This window comes from Mustela nigripes, chromosome 2 (assembly GCF_022355385.1).
Source record: "Mustela nigripes isolate SB6536 chromosome 2, MUSNIG.SB6536, whole genome shotgun sequence".
In the NCBI taxonomy this organism is placed as follows: Eukaryota; Metazoa; Chordata; class Mammalia; order Carnivora; family Mustelidae; genus Mustela; species Mustela nigripes.
In genome coordinates, this window is record NC_081558.1 from 58,319,816 (window position 1) to 58,332,418 (window position 12,603).

The 12,603-nt window shown below is 45.3% G+C and overlaps 1 protein-coding gene across 1 annotated transcript in view; it reads right to left on the reverse strand.

The window, feature by feature from the left end:
• Window positions 1-12,603, reverse strand: part of PODXL2 (podocalyxin like 2) — a 35,926-nt gene that overhangs the window by 14,460 nt on the left and 8,863 nt on the right. The gene's annotated exons all lie outside the window — the stretch shown is intronic.

The following is a 12,603-nucleotide window of genomic DNA, read 5'->3' on the forward strand; positions in this document are numbered from 1 at the left end:
ATCATCCATCACTGATCTGTTCAGTATTCACAGAGCAGATGACATAAAGCAACCATGAGACCCACAGGGGGACAGCAGGGAGTCGGATTACCAGTCCTTTTGGAAAGAAGTGGGAAATAAAGCTAGACAGTGAGGGTCAGGGGTGGGGCAGACTATGGGAGAGACGAGGGCCAGGCTAGTCCTTCTTTCCTTCATGACGAAAATGACACAAATCTGCCACTAAAATTCTGTAAATACAGGAACGTATTAAGCAGAAAGAAAGTGTTTATGATCCGCACCCCTGGGAGATAGCCCTCGTTAACAGTCCATGACAAGAAGTTAACATCTCTATGGTTCTTACAATGCATTTGTGTTTCCTCTTCTGGGGATTTTGCCAAGAAGACCCCAGACGAGCCATTAGAAAAGGGTCCCTTTATCTCTTTCCCAGTGGGTTGTAATGGGAGGCCTCTTGGTAAAACCCTCAATGAGGTCTGAGAACCTCTGATCACAGAGACAGACAAGACACAGAGATCGTGACCATTGTTCCTAAACTGTGCTCTTTTGCTGAGATTTAGGCCCTGGCTGGGAAATAAAAAAAAGATATCAGGAGAGCTCAACAGAGCCCACCAGCTGAGCCCAGAGCCTCCCAGAATGGAGGGGGTCACTGTTGGCAATGACAGGGAATTTTATCCTTCCTGCCATTCCTGGGAACCATATCTCGAAATGCGGGACTTAGGAGGCCTCCTGGACAAGCAGGACTTGTTCTGGTTTTGCAGTGAACCCTAGGCCTCTTCAGGGTAACAACATAGGAAACTCATGGGCCTGTTCGGTTGGGAGATTCTTCAAAATACTAGAAGTGATTTCTAGGTAGCAACTTTAATTGGCTGCCATTTTGTTGCAAAATAAGTATCAAAGGCTATTTTAAAATACTCTTTAGACCTGAGAGGCAGTTTAAAGTAGTGAACAGGGCCTCCTCCTTCAAAATTTCTATCAAGTGATAGAATGGCTTCTCAACTGTCAAATTAAAGTTTTAAAGGTTTAGATAAATTTCTGGGAATATGGAAAGCGGATGAGATCACAAGAACAAATTAACCATTCAGCCAATACAAACACCAGGAAAGATACTGGAGAAGAGAGGCCCTCTTCCCAGCAGAATTAAGGAGAGAGAGCAACTATGGGAACAGCAAGAACACAGAACATTCAGGTAATGGAAGATAATTTTTAAATTCCAGTTAATATCTCAGAGAGATCAAAAGATATTGTCTCCCTAAAATAAGAACAGGGTAATAAGAGAATCAAGTAATCTCTTAAAGAAGAAGAAGAAGAAGAAGGAGGAGAAGGAGGAGGAGGAGGAGGAGGAGGAGGAAGAGGAGGAGGAGGAGGAGGAGGGAAAAAGGTTTGTGGAAACTGAAATTAAATTGTCAAAATATAAAAATTCAATAGAACAGCTGGAAGAAAAAAAGTCAAGGAAAAGCCTCAAGAGCAAAAGTAAAAGGACAAGATAGAAAAGTTAAAAAATACAGATGACCAGTGCAAGAGATCTAATATCTAACTAACTATTCCAAAAAGAGAAGAACCCTTAAAATGGAAAGAATAAATAACCAAACAAAGAAGAAAATTTCCCATATCCCACAGTGGGAATCTTTACATTGAAAGGGCATATAATTGAGGTAAGTGATAAAAGACTCACACCTAACCTCATTCTCATATTTCAGAATTCTAAAGAGCAATATAAGATCCTAAAAGTTCTCAGAGAAAGAACAGGTTAACCTATAAAGTAATAATCAAATTATCTCCAAGCTTCTAATTCATAACACTAGACTGCAGGAAGCTGAATTGAAAATGCATTCAGAACTCTGAAATGACTGTATTTTGAACCTGGTATTTTATACCCAACTAAAGTGGGTATAAATGTGATTACAAAATACAGACATTTTCATATATGCAAAAGACTTAAAAGTTTTTCAATCCACAGATTCTGAGAAAGTACTTAAGGAAGTTCTCCAAGAAATCCAAAGAAGACATGGAATCAAGAAACATGAGAGGAAGTCATAAAAATAAATCTCTTGAAGGAAGCTGTGCAATGGGCCTAGAGAACAAGCATTCAAATTAGAACATGGATCTATATAGCTCTGAGAGTTATTACAAAAAGAAAAATCGATTCCCTATTAAGAAAAAGTATAATTTTTTGAAGCTGAATGATCTTAGCGATAATTATAATAATTAAATTATAATTATATAATATTATATATTAAATTATAATCTTTAACTGAATAATCAAATATCATTTAAACAAATAAATGAATATTTATTTAAATGAATAATTAAAATATTCTACCCAATCTACTTTTGTTAAGTGTACTCTTTTTGAGTAGAAGTGATTGGTAACTTAACATCTTCCTCTCCCCAGCCCCTGCACACACTCTGTAGGGAAGCTTACCTATTCCCTACACAAAGCAGCCATGGTGTTCAGGGGAGAGGTATGTTTCTGGAACAGAGACCACAGAATACTGTGGAGACCCACATCAGCCTCTGATACTGCACAATCTAGTATCACCTTTAAAAATATCAAAGAATGATCAAAATTCACAGGATATTGGGGGAAAGCCAGGCTCATGAAGAAGCATGAAGGAGAGAAAGCAAAGCAACTCACTTCTGAGAGAAGAGTTAATCTAGTAAACAAAGAAAACTTAGAAACATTTCTTATTAACATCTGTAGAGAGACTCGAGGAAATTACACCCATAAAACAAGTTTATAAAAGAATAGAAGTATTTTACTTCAATAGAAGTAAGCACTTTTTAATAGATCTGTTTACAATCGAAATACGATGCATAAAAACATAATTGGAATGGACAGGATGGCCACTTGACAGGAAGATGATATAATAGCACACCACATGGATGCTGGGGAAATGGACATATACGACCCCTTACAGGCACGAGATTTTAGGGCTAGAAGATTGCCCTGACAGAAATGTGCAAGAATTTGATGACAGAGGGGACAAATGAAAGCAGAGAAAGAGTTGGGGTCTTGCTGCAATGTTCTGGGAGAGATAAACACAGATGATGACATTGGAATGAGGAGAGAACAGGTTCAAGAGATGACCCCAGGAGCACCTGGGTGGCTCAGTCAGTTAAGCGGCTGCCTTTGGCTCAGGTCATGATCCCAAGGGTCCTGGGATCCAACCCCGTGTCAGGCTCTCTGCTCAGCAGAGAGCCTGCTTCTCCCTCTCTCTCTACCTGCCGCTCTGTCTACTTGTGCTCTCTCTGTGTCAAATAAATAGATAAAATCTTAAAAAAAAAGAAAAGAAAGATGATAAATCAAAGCGAATCAAGGGTAGACTTGATACCCTATGTGCACTGGCTGACTAACAGGAAGAAGGGGGCACTCTGGCTAAAGGTGGGGGCAGCCATGCCCATAGCAGAAATGGTCTAGTCTAGAGGCAAAGTGCATAGAAATCCCTTAACAATATGTATTAGGTAAACCCTTGACTGCCAGCTTGCCTCCTGAACCCATGACCTGCCCACTTAGGGAGAGAAAAGAGCCTCTAAGGGCACAAATTGTCCTTCATTAGGCTCCCTACTGTGTGATCACTCCAAGATAGACAGCCCCTGACTCATCCTTTCTCAGCGAGTTCATGGATTCCAAAGACTTTATCTATTTCCTCCTCTGCTAAAGACTCCCAAATATACATCACCCACCAGGCCTTGGCCTTCTCCAGCTCTATGGTTTCCCGAGACTTGACAAATCAGTAAAAGCCACACCCTGAACGCAGACTCAGCAGGATTTTTTCCCACTTTTTTTTTTAAAACCACCTCCCAGCATCCAGAGTTACTCCTTCTTCTCTTATTGTGTGATCTTGGTCCCACTACTAATCAGCAGTGTGCCCTTGGACATGCGCTTGACATTCCTGTGTCTCGTTTTCCTTCTCTATAAGATAACAACAGTACCTAGCGCCCAGGGCTGTGGTCAGGAGGCACTGAGATAAAACCTGGACACAGCCCACACTACACAGCAAATGCGTGATTGATTTTAAGTATTCCTCTATCTCCTCCTCCTTTTTATTATCATTAAATTTTTATATGGTAAAATCGTAAGGGGAAAAATGGCACCATTTTGGAAGTCAGCTCCACAGGCTGACAGACAGGATAAGTGGCTGTATGATAAATAAATCAACGTGAATCAAGGGAAGAGGGAAGGGCAGGGAAGGACAAGCCTAGATATGAACTGAGTATCAGAAAGGTCTCTTACACAAAAACAAGAAATTAATGGGAGACCCAGTGGGGGCGCAGACTGTGAATCAGAGGTGTGGTGGGAAGTGGAAGGTGAGCAGGCGGGGGACAGACACAAGGGGGACAAAAATGGGGGTGCCAGGGGTGCCTGGGTGGCTCAGTGGGTTAAAGCCTCTGCCTTCAGCTCAGGTCATGATCCCAGAGTCCTGGGATGGAGCCCCACATAGGGCTCTCTGCTCAGCAGGGAGCCTGCTTCCCTTCCTCTCTCTCTCTGCCTGCCTCTCTGCCTACTTGTGATCCCTGTTTGTCAAATAAATAAATAAAATCTTAAAAAAAAAAAGAAAATGGGGATGCCAGAAGAGTGGGGAATGAGACGGGATCCAAACATGAATGTGAACTGACCAGTAAAGAAGCCATGTTCAGTCCAAGAAGAGAACCATAGTCTGCTTAACTGAGAAAGATACAACAGTACTTCTGTGCCATCCCTGCCAAAAATGTAGACCCTGAGTCATGGGGAAACAAGAGACAAAACTGAGGGGTAGTCTACAAAATAACTAGCCTATCTCTTTCAAAACTGTTGGGGTCATGAAAGACAAAGACTGGAGGATTTTCCAGAATAAAAATGACTAATGAGGCATGACAACAAACACAGTACCTGATTTTAGACTGGACAGTGAACTATACAAAATAATTTTGTTTTCTTTTGCTACAGCAGACACCAGGGGGGTGGGGGAGTGGCAAGTTTGAACAGAGTTTGTCATCATATAGTAGTATTGTGTCCGTGTCAATTTCCTGATGGTCACTGTACTGTGATTCTGTAAGAGAATGTCTCTGTTCTTAAGAAATGGACACTGAAGTATGCAGTGTAAGTAAAGGGGCACTGTGTCTGCAAGCTACTATCAAATGGTTCAGAAAGAAATTGTATGTTCATAAGCACATACACATATTTGGTAAAATATTAACAGTGAGGGAATCTGAGTGAAGGGTGTGTGGGAATTATTCTTGCAAATCTTCTGTAAACTTGAAATTATATTTTAAATAAGGAATTACACAGAGAGAGAGCCCACATCACTTTAAGTACTGGCTAGTGAAAATGCCAGGGCCACCAGAAGAGAAGTGAAACGTGGCAGGGGAGACAGGGCAGGCCATCCTGAACTAGGAGCTTCCAAAAGCTCCAGGAGGAAGGAACACAGTTGCTGTGAGAGGCGAACAGTCTCCGTGGACGGGGAAGAATGTGTTTTTCCCATTCTGGTGTCCAGGGAAGGAGACCAGGCTTCCAGAGACTTGTGACACTGGCCTGGGAGAGGAAGCTGGGGCAGTCATTTTGGAGAGGAGGATAACGGGGTAAACTGGCAATGGAGGAAGAGAAGGATAGCAGGGGAATGGAGCAGGAAAAGGAGAGGTTTATGGGAAAGGATGGCTCCACAGTGGGGGAGGCACAAAGGGCCTGGCAAGGCAGGTGGCTGTCCCAGCCCCTGGTCTCCCAGTGCAGTGACAGCAGTATGTCCTGAGCCCTGTCCATGGCTGTCACCGACAACTATGACTCCACATGGCGTGAGCCTGTTCTGCTTAGTGCCCTAGACTTTGCTTCGTAGCCTATCTATTTCAGCATCTGGAGTCAGGACAGGCAGGGGTCCGCACACCCTGAAACCTGTCTGGGACGAAGGCATACCAGCAGGGCACTCGCCACACCCCCCACATCTGGTACAAGCAGAGATGCCCAGGAGACACAGTCAAGACAGCAGGAAAGTCGGTCAAAACCCCAGGAAGATAGTGACAGTTGGGACACTAAAAAGAGGTGAGAGGTGCCTCACAGCTCAGACCCTCCAGAGGGAGCTCCAGCCTGGCCTCAAAGCATGGGAGGTCGGAAGTGACTGCACTGCAAGGACACCGCAAGGTCTCACCTCGCCATGGGTGAGCTGCAGAGGAACGCCTGGGACCTCCACCAACCTCTTCCTCCTGCCTCCACAGCGTCCCTCCCTGAACGCAGGGCGGCAGCTCTGTGAAGGTGTAGTACCCCCTGGTGGCTTACATTGGAAACGACATCTTCCCAACCACCCCCCACCCTCAAAGGAAACCAGGCTTCCAAAGGACACAGACTTCCTTTTACAGTTGAGGAAAAGTGAAGCTCACAGAGGCGAGGACACTTGCTCTAAATTGTGAAACTACACTTATCACAGCTGTAAAGTTGTAAAACCCAGGCTTGTGCGTGGTTAGCCAGTCTTTCCAGACAGACCTGCTCCGTTAGGCCAATGCCCAGACTCGGCTTCAGACGCAGGGGGAGGAGCAAACTGACAGGGGAGCATCCTCTCTCCCCCTCCATCTGCACCACAAGCCATGGCCCATCTCTTAGAAGCTGGGCGTGAATCACCAGACTAGTTGACAAGTAAGGGCTCAAGGCGCAGCTTCAAGGTTCTACAGGCAGGGGCTAGAATGCTGGCTAACCAGCTTCTAGGCCCGCCTACCACCCCCTGGGACCTTGAGGCTGAGGTGAAATGACATAATGCATTCAGATCAGCTCTCCCAGAAGGCCTGCTCTTCTCCCTCAAGCCATATCTTCAAGTCACACTGCTATCACACTCCACATGCCCCAGCTCACTGCAGGTGAATCCGCGGGCACGTGTTCCTACAATGGGACTCTACTGGATGCCCTACAACCTTCAAGGACCTAGGATTCTAGCTCAAGAAGGGACCTGGGAGGGGTGCCTGGGTGGCTCAGTGGATTAAGCCTCTGCCTTTGGCTCAGGTCATGATCTCAGGGTCCTGGGATCAAGTTCCGCATCAGGCTCTCTGCTTGGCAGGGAGCCTGCTTCCTCCTCTCTCTCTCTGCCTGCCTCTGACTACTTGCAATCTCTCTCTGTCAAATAAATAAATAAAATCTTAAAAAAAAAAAAAAAAAAGAAGGGACCTGGGAGGTCATCTGGACAGGAGATGGCTAAGTCTAGGTAAGGTGGGCTGCCACCCTCTTCGAGAATATACCTCCTTAGAGAGGCATTTCTGTGTTGGTGGCTTTTGTTTTCTCCCCAAATTCCTTAAACCCAACTGCTGTGGTTCCTGTACAACTTTAGCCCATTTCTGTTTTGTCTATTTACGTTAGAAACTTCTGGGAAGCATCTCCCTCGGGATAAAAACCTACGTATTTTCTCAGTTGTTCCAATTTAGCCTCCTTTGCCTGGGGCTCGACAACTGGGATTATCCCTCATTCTCAGCCCCCTCTCCCTGTCATTCTTCATGTCTTGTGGAAACTCTGGATTCGCCACACAGTTGTTCCAGTGGTCACAAAATCAGCAGAGTAGGTACACAGTAAATATTTGCTGAGTGAGCTGCTGAAAAGTGAACAAGATTCATGGGCGACAAGCTAGCTTATGCGAGCTGGAAAGTAAGGTTTCTGGACTCAGGCAGCACGGTCTGAATTTAACACAGCACTCAAGCTGCTCTCTCCCCATTGGAGGTGATCTTGTGGCTTGGAGGCAGCAGGAGGCCACCCTGATGAAGCTCCAGACCTTTGGACAGCTTGGATTCTCCCGGCTTTTTCTTTTTCTTTTAATCTCACTCTGGGGGCTGGCTTTTGTTCCCTAAATAGATCGTGTTGCATTTTCTCCCTCCTGTGTTTCATCGGTTTTGTTAAGTCTCTTTCTCCAGCTTATCAAGGTCACACTAGACTTTGTTTCTGCCTTCCGAGGTTGCCATAATCTCATGGATGACCCCTGGCATCCACTGAAATATTAATGAACCGACTCCCCTGCTTAAGATGTGAAATTAAGACAGGCACCAAGCCAGCGGCCTTGGAAGATCATGTAAATGTCCCTTTCGCTTAATGTCAAATCACTGAAAATTGCCCCCCTGAGTGCAACACTCAAGCCAGTTATTCAACTCAGTGTTGATATGAAAACCCTCACAAAATTCACAACAGACTGGCATAAAAAGGAAGCGCAAGGGGAGAAGCTTTCAGTATAATTAAAAATGACTTTTTAATGGTCAACCTCAGTAGTCATCAAAGAAATGTAAATTAAACATGATGATACAGTTTTGGGGGTGCCAACCTGACAATATACGTATATATTTAAAGATAATACCGAGTATTGGATGAGTGCAGGAAACAGGCACTCCATCTGCTACTGATGGAAATGGAAATCAGGCCACATTGAGGGTGGGGGAGCTTAATACATATGAAAAGCTTTAAGAAGAGACATTCTGAACCTGTCATTTCACTCCTTGAAATACACGCTAAGGAAACAATGAGGATGCTGGTAAGGACTTGGTTTCAAGGATTCTCATCATGGCGCAGTTTGCAGAACAAGACTGGGGACCATCCAGCGTTCAGGCAGCAGGCCACTGTCCGAAAGGGCGGTGGCTGGGCCTGGCTTGGGAGACTACTCCTGCCTTAACAGTGAGGGCAGACAGCTCCCTTAGCTGGCTTGGAGAGACACTGGAAAGTGAAACAGCAGAACCTGTGCACTGTAATTCCATTTTTAAAAAGGTGTATTTTATGTATTTCCCATGTAGGAAAAATTCCCAGAAAGATACATGCCAAAATGTTAACATTTGCCAATTCTGGCTGATGGGATTAGGAGTGGTTTTTATTTTCCTCTTTTCTGCATTTTCGGATTTTCACATAACAATACTTATTACTAGTGTAAAACAAAAGTACAGTTTCTTGTGGGCATCTAGGTGTAAGTGCTTCTGTCAGCTGGTCTTCTTAGCAAACATGCCTGATGCGTGTGCTGTGACCCCCAAATCATTCAACAGCTGGTATGGTATCAATGCATAGGAGCCATTTCCAGGTCCCAGCAGACTGGCTTTGATGATCTGCTTTCTACAAAATTCTTCACAGGCAATAATAATTCAAGGGGTCTAATCAATGATTTTACATGGAGGGGTAGCAGATCTTAAAGCAGAAATCTCAAATTTGAGATTTCACTCTGCAGCCCATTACCTGTGTGATTTAGTGCCAGGTTTAAACGTCTCTGAGCTGGTTTCCTTAGTTATAAAACAGGGATCCTAACAATGCCTGCTTTTACAGTTTTCATCAGGCTGCTGTGAGGTTAAAAAAATGATGTGAAAATGAAATATATAATAATATAAGTACTCATGAATGTTCTTTTATGCCCAACCAACCATCATTTGGCATGTACTTCCCTCCTCTTGGTACAGGAGTATGGGGCGCTACCCCCTGGCTTCAAGGGGTGCTCAAGAGCTAGTACGGACCAGAGAACCCAGTCCCTCTGGCCTCAGGATTGGGTCATAGATAGGCTCATGACACAGGAAAGACAAACAAGTTTCCATCTGAGACTTTTCCAGAAGTGCTGGGGAAGCACAGTTCTCTCTCTGCTGTGGCTGCTGAGTGAAAGAAAGGACACCGGAGTGACTGGAGTGGAGGGCTCTCTGAGCCACCGCACAGGGACAACGTGCCTGAGAATGAAGCCAGCCAGGGAAAGCTAGGCCTGATGGAGGAACTATGCCCCATTTCAATATTTGGATCCCAACCTGCCTAGCTTATGCAGTTACTGAGCCAATCAACACCCTCTTTTTACACAGGGCTGTCAGCATGTTTGAGTTGGGTTTCTAGAACTTGCTGACCCTAAAGAGTTGTTGCTTTTCTTGTAGAACACTAATTAGTAGCTTGTTCACTAGGAAAATTAAAATCGCATGCAGAGAATTTCATTAAGGATATCGGAGAATGAAAGGGTGGAGGGTGACAGGAGAGACAGCTTTGGGATGAGTGGGTAACCCGGGAAAGTGTTCTTAATCATTAACAATCTTATCTGAATTATTTGATCGGGTCTTAAGTTGGCTTGATGCTAGTTGGTAAAGGGCCGATCTACATTCTATTTCTTTGCCCCTACTTTGCTGAGATCACTCTTCTCACCTGGAATGTCAGAAAACCGTAATGTTTTAAATCTGGAGAAGGCTTCAGTCTATCATTCCTCACTTACAGAGGAGAGATTGAAGCCAAGATCAGACAAGGAACATGCGCTCAAGGTCACATCCCTCATCATCAGCCGAGCAGAAAGACCAGTGCCTGTTTTTGCTGTGGGACCTCAGGATCGTCACTGTAGAAGGAAGGCTCTAGCTCTGGCTCTTCTAGGTCCAGCAAACTAGCAATGAAAAATATAGCAAAGTACTTGTGACAACAAAGCACACTGGTTTCCTTTCTAACACACGCTATCTCTGTGCTCCTACAGTGGGTCACTAGGCCCAGGTGCTCAGGAGCCACTGATTCCAGACTCAGCTCTGCTGTACACAAGCTATGTAGCCTTGGGCAAAGCTCTTACTCTCTCCAGGCCTGGGTTTCAGCATCTGTGAAGCAGTGACAACTCCTGCCTGTGGACCCTACAGAGTGCACAGAGTTGTAAAGTTCAAATGAGCTAATCACAGAGAATATTCTAAGGAAAAAAACGGTAATATTTACTATGTAAAATACAAGACATTACTGCTATTCTCTAATAAATAATTGAGCTGAGAGGCATAGGTTGCATAGAAAGAGCCAAGACTATGGAGTCTGGAAACTTGGGTTTGATTCCTGGTTCTTACACTTGATAGCTGGGCTGTTATGCAAACTCCTGGAGCCTCAAGTTTGTTCACTGATCAAATGGGAGTAACAATATATACTTGTTTCTGTTGAGATTAAATGAGATAGTATACAGAAACACCTAGCATGGAGCCTGGCACACACTAGGTGTTCATGTATGGGTTGGTGTCATAATTAATAAAAGGGTATAGGGTCTGAGATTAGGCCCATCCACCGCCTGGCTTTCAGCAGTCATTGCTCTTGGACATGGATGCAGCCATGTCCCCATGGGCTGTTAGGACAGCACTTTGCATGGTCACTCTGACCTCTGGACACACTCTTCCTCCAGGCAGGCCCTTTGAAGTTTCCTTGGGTCTCCTCTAACTTGAGGGACAAACCCAAAGAGGCAATGCCCTCTTTCCTTCCAGAGAACACTAGACGGAAGCCTCTGACTTTTAGGGTCAGGAGCAGAAGCAGGCAGAGGGGGCTGGCACATACTGTCCTCTCTGGGCTTCCTCCCCCTACAAAGGAGCCTCACACCTGGAACACGCTCTGTCTCTGGGATGACCTCACACCATATTATCAAGGTACCATGAGGATGCAGAAGCAGAAACAACTAGCTTCACGTCAGGGCCACTAAGCTCACGGAGATGCCCCTCTAGGCAGATGACTTAGAAGAAGGCACTCCTTCCATCTGGCCTGACTCCGTGAGTAGCATGCAGGCCCGACTTGAGCCCTAGCTCCCCTGCTCGGCAAGGCGCCCCTGGACAGGGCACCATGCGCACAACCACGTGCAGTCCTGCCCACTTGGTAGAGATCCAAAGGCCTCTCAGAAGCTATGTCTTCTGAGCTAGGTGCTGCAGGATGATGACAAGTCTGCCTGGCAGCTGGGATGGAGAAGAGCGCTCCAGGCAGATGGGACAGGAGGAAGGGTACCACAGGCTCAGGGAACAGGCCTGAGAACACACGGATCCAGCTCTGTCTCATACCAAGTGCGACCTTGTTAAAGCACTTAGCTTCCCTGTGCCTCAGTCCCGCATTCACCAGTGATAATAGGCTAGTGAACCGAGGCTTGCAGGAGCAGGGAAGGAGATGAGGCCAAGGGGCTGGGCCAGAGCATTAAGAACACTTTCTGCAGTACTAAGATGTTTCACTTTTATCCTGTGGGTACTGTGTTTTCACAAATTGCCTCGGAGGTGTACAGAGAAGAGACTGACCCAAGGAAAGGTAAGGGCCCCATGGGAAGGTGAGAGATGTGGAAGCCTGGGAAAAGCGGCCTTCCTCACTCTCCCTCCTCCAGGGCTCTCACCCGTTCTTCGTGCAGGGCACCTGAGTCCCCATCTCACAGTTGTTCGGGGTGTAGAGCAGAGAAGAGGAGACAGACCATGCTGTAGAGCCAGCACAAGGAGGAGAACAGATGCCAAGTGCCAGTGACAGAACACGTATTCGATGACTTTCTATTTTCACTATTAAGAGACGCAGAGAGGTGAATGGGAGAAGAAGAGAGAGAGGAAAAGGAGGGAAAGGGAAGTGAGAGGCAAAGAAAATGAGTTCAGCAAAGCCTCAGGGCCAACCCACTGTGATCCTGAGGAAGGTCCTAGGCTCAGCACTGTGGCTTTCTTGGCTAAGGCCCTTGGAATGACTGCTTGTCTTAGACTAGATTCTCAAGGGTCTTTCCAGAGAAAGACCCAAGCACATCTAATTGTCTAGTGCTTCTTTTCCGACAGGGGGATAGATTTATCAGCCTATTCTGCTGCGGTAACAGGCTAGCTTAATGGGGGAAATGAACTAAATCCCTATCTTATACCACATACCAAAGTAAATTACTGCTAGAATAAAGAGTTAAATGTAAAAATTTAATGTTAAAAAAAATAGAGGAA